Raw genomic sequence first — 4,966 nt, 5'->3', positions numbered from 1 at the left:
GAGAAGTTTCCCTTCCATTCAAAAAAGTATCCATACAAAGTGCTCCATACAAGGGATGGCGATCGTAGATACCAGATTTTATACTCTTTTTAAGTAAAAGAAGATTTCATACTCTTTTTAAGTAAAAGAAAGGACAACGCTAACGCCCACACGTGTGGTTGGAGTGAAACCTGCCCACATGCCCTATAACACACAGACTGCATCATGTCACCGCATGCATGCATGTAGGAATCTTTTTGGATTTTCAATTTTAAAATGTTTTATCTCTTAAAGGAAAAATCCGATTGAACATCCGTTTTCACTATTAAATCCCTCGCGACGAGATCTTCGAAACTAGATCCCATGTTGAAATGTTTCGATGAAAAAAAATTGGGTTAAAAGTTGCCATGTCTATTGCACATAAATTGCCATGGTGTTTACACTGAAGTTGCCGTGATATGTTTCAGCTATTTTCTTCTACATTTAAAAGTAATTTTTGACATTTATAAAACGGGAAATTAAGAAATTAGACTTGCCATGAACCATAAATTAAAATTGCCATGCTACATGCACTTAAAATTGCCATGGTTTCTACAAAAAATAATTTTCATGGTCAAAATACTGGAGTTGCCATCATCAAAATACTAAAATTGCCATGCTCTACAACTGAAATTGCCACATGGCAACTTTAGTCTAAGACCTATGGCAACTGCAGTGTAAACATAATGGCAACTTTTGGGCAAAATTTATTTTTGTCGAAACATATCAACATGGGGTCTAGTTTTGAAGATCTCGTCGAGACGGATTTAATGGTGAAAACGAATTTTTAATTTGATTTTTTAATTAGGAGATAAAATATTTTAAGCCGAAAACCAAAAAGATTTCTGCTGATATCGTCTGTTCATATGTGGCAAAATGAATGGTAAAAAAGGCGTGTGAACGATGTGCAACATGTCACACGTGTGGGCGTTAGTTTTTTCGAAAAGAAATTGATCAATCGGATCTGGGGTGATGGACGGAACGCTCGACGGCTGCAATCTCTAGCTCTTCCTCGCTGCGGCACCGAGCTCACTCTACTGTCAACGAAGAGAAAAGGGTCACGCCTCAGTGCCTCACTGTCTCACGCGTCACGCTGCCCCGCCTCTGCTCGGCCGTGCCGCCGCGCCGCCCTAGCATCTTGCTGCGTCGCGCCGTCGCCCCCCGCCTCCGCGACGGCCCTGCTGGTCCAGCTCGTCGCTCGCCGACGCGTTCCCCACCGGCTTGTCGCGCGGGTCCGCGCGGCTGCGCAGCTGCTGCTCGCAGTTCCGGCTGCTCCAGACAGCGTCAGGAGCAAGGTGATTTCCTATGCTTGAATAGCAGATCAAGAGATTTCATCTCCATTCCCCATCGAGACGAAGAGTTCAAATTCAATCTACCTTATAATTCTGCAATTGAGCCAGATTCTATTTTATAATTTGTCACGGGTACATTTTGCTTGCTCCAATCCTGGCTCCGCCGCTGTCCACACGATCTGCTGTGACGATGGCGAGCAGATTGTTTTCTCTCTGTTTGTTGGTAAAGAACCCTGGCTTGTTTGGGGATTATTTCTGTGCTGTGGCTGAGGAAATCAGCTCACAAAGACTACGAACTAGAGCAAGCAAAACACCAGTTAAATAAAAGACATGAAGTTCATCTAGGCGATCGTTGACCAAGAGGAAATGAATGCACACGAGTTTGATTTGAGTTGCCCCCCATAGGATTTTTTGCCCGGGTGGTATTAGAGATTATTTTTTGAAAAATATGTGTGGCTTTAACTGAATTCCCCGTCCCATCATTTAGTCGGTGCCTGTCGATGTTCCTGATCTTGTGGGTGTTAGTGATTCATTGATTCCCCTTCATAATACTGCTACATGATACTACCAGTTGCTAATTGCTCCAATTTGACATTGGCTGGTTGCCTTCTGAACTACTGAATTATAGTTCGGCCACAATTGGACACTTCCGTTGATCTTTTGTTGTAAGAAATGCAGACCCTTGCCTGGGGGAGGATAATTTTTTTTTTTTTTGCAAAATCAAGTACTCCATCGGTCCCAAAATAAGTGTCGCCGATTTAGTACAACTTTACTTGACTAATATATTTTGGTACCTCTTTTAAGCTGCAGAAACTGATTGGGTATTTTGTTTTTGTGATGGATACCCTCTCCCTCTTATTTTGTAACCTGGATGAAATTGTAGGTGACTCATTCCTGGGCAGGTGCTGCTTGTTGCATAATATGATACACTCTTTATTTTTTGACCTCATAATATGTTACACTCTTGCTTTCACTACGTTCTTCTCTCTCTATCATATACAGTATGCTGTTTCGTAAGGTAATATGTTGCATATATTATTATACCAAAGTCTTGATATACACATTTTGTAATTGCATGTATTTCACATTTTTCGCGAGATGTATTTTACATTTCAACACTGTACAATATATGGAAATATAAATGCTCAATTGCTGTTTCTTTTGCCTTATTGCAGTAAATGAGATTATGAGTTGCATTGAAAGGTAGTTCATGAACACAGTGCTAACCATGTCTGGTATCGATGATGAGGAGCCACATTCAGAGGTTCATCAGTTTATGAACAGACCAGTAGCTATGTCAGCTATGGATGTTAAGGAACCACCTTCAGTGGTTTCCATTGATCCATCACGGTCAGTGAATATAGTTGATGAGGACGATGATTGGGTTATAGTCAAGAAACAGCGGATCACCATATTGATCCCTCCACTATCACCTGCGGCTGCAAGCCCTCAAGTTGGCACACTCAAGTTAAGTTCTAGACAAGTTAGCCTACCAAGAAGAGCAGGAGAAACTGCAATGCTGCCACAAAGAAGCATCCAAAACATTTTTCTACGAAGAAATCTTTGGAGGGCCTTGGCGTCGGCGTCAATATCAAGAAAGCTCGAACTTGCTCTTCTGAAAAAATTGTTCATCAAGATGATGCAAAGATGAAGGGAGAATCGTCACGAAGTGCTGCTGCCCCTGTTGTAAGGTCTGAATGGACTAAACATGCAGATCATGGTGTTGAAGGATTGTCCCATCAAGCCACAGAGAAAGCAACAAGTCCACTCGGAAACATGTATGATCCTGGGCTGCCAGTTATTTCTTCAAATGTCACAAATAAGGTACTGCGAGCACGACTTCTTCAGAGACGTGTTGCTCGGTTTGGTGGGCTGAGGAATTGGCTTTTGACTTGCGGTCTTGGATGGTTTGTCAAAATATTGGACAGTGAAGGTATTGGGATGTATCAGATGGTCTCCCTTACAATGAACCAACTGAAAGAGATGGGCCTTATTGCCGTAGGACCCCGGAGAAAATTAATCCATGCTATTGACTGTCTCTGCAAGCCCGGTCAGTTTGAGATGTTTTCTTGATCTCAACTGTGTTTCGGTTTGTTAGATGTTTTGATGCTAGTCGGTTCAGTGATGCAGCCGTGTGCATATCCCTCGAATGGTTCGATGCTCTGTTGTAACTTAGAACTGAAAATGCAACTCATGTTAAAAATGCTTTTAAGTAGAAAATTAGAAAGCTATCGTTCGATCCGCTCTGTGAAATAAGATCCATTGTAAGAACACTCGCATAGAAATGGATTTTTGAATAGATCAATGTGCTACCTTAAGGTAAACGTCGACGCTGCGACTGCACATATTGCTAGCTCCGGTGCAGCTACTGCCGGGGTTGCCACCGTTGTCCAGGTCAGAGGCGTGGGTGGACGACGTCCAGGTGGCACCGGACCCACAAATCAGTGGCTAAAGTGAAGGTGTATGGATGTGAGGCGTGCGAGCCGAGTCGAGTGAGGTGTGAAACGCAGGTCGAGCTGTACTCTGGTTATCGTTGATGAATGAAAACGTCGGAACCCTACAATCGTCGAGCTGTACATCCCTCATCTCTCCACCGAGCCTCTCTGCTCTGCAATTGTTAAAAAAAAGGGGTCTCTCTGCTCATATCATACCGAGAACCCTACAATTGGTATCTAGAACGCACGATCCGACCGTAAAATTCCACTGCGATGGGTGCAAATTTTGTTTCGGTAATATTTCGTGCAAAATTACTAGCTAGGTTGGTTGGATTTGGAGGAGGGGTGCATAGCACGGCAAGCCCTCTGCGCATACGCAATTGGTAGTCACCGCAATGGGGCAGAGTCAGCCCTAGTTGGCGGTGCCGCTCACGAAATACGTACAATTCAGTGGAGCTCCGCACGACGAGTTTGAGCAAGCAAATTTGAAGCCACGCAGGATTGGGGTGCGGCAAGCTGAGCGCCTTGTCCCATGGAGACCGACGTCACCATGGAGACCGGCATGTCGTCGGCGACCCGCCCATCACAAGTCGGCGACCGGCGTCACCATGGAGACCGGGATGTCGTCGGCGACCCGCCCATCACAAGTCCAGGTACCTCCGCCTCGCCAACAACAAGTCTTCGTTGCCGGAGACACCGGAGGAACCACCAGCGGCCATGGGCTGCGTCACGACATGGGGTTAACCGTTGGAACAGAGTGATCCGCGTGCAGAGGTGGCACATGACACGAGCTTCCCAGGGATCGACGCCGGGAGTTGGTACCAGATCGCGACTGGGAGTACGCCGTCAAGCCGCCCAAGCATGACTTTCCTCCTTCTCCGGGCACCAACCCCCGTCTCTGGATCGACTTGGCCATCACCTACTTTGACATGTATCAGGAGGTACCTCTCTGTATCAGGCAAACGCTCAAACGTTCTCGTCATCGTGAGTGGCCTTGGGGTGATTTCGCTCGGAAATTTGAGTTGGAATTTGGGCATGAAGAATATGACAGTCATATTGTAGAAGGATAAGTTATGGGCTGTGCAATCTCGATGTATTGATCGGTGCACCAGACATGTATATATAAGTACAGAGTTGGGCCACAACCTCAACTATACAAAGGAAACAGGAGGTGGGCCCTACACATAAATATACACGTACACAATATACTCAACACCCCTC

The 4,966-nt window shown here is 45.1% G+C and overlaps 1 pseudogene; it reads left to right on the top strand.

The window, feature by feature from the left end:
- The first annotated feature begins 1,054 nt into the window (after positions 1-1,054).
- On the top strand, positions 1,055-3,525 carry LOC119341951 (annotated as a pseudogene).
- Positions 3,526-4,966: the final 1,441 nt, after the last annotated feature.

Source organism: Triticum dicoccoides, chromosome 7B, assembly GCF_002162155.2.
Source record: "Triticum dicoccoides isolate Atlit2015 ecotype Zavitan chromosome 7B, WEW_v2.0, whole genome shotgun sequence".
Classification (NCBI taxonomy): Eukaryota; Viridiplantae; Streptophyta; class Magnoliopsida; order Poales; family Poaceae; genus Triticum; species Triticum dicoccoides.
Note: the sequence above shows the minus strand (reverse complement) of the source record. Positions and strands in the feature narration are given on the sequence as shown.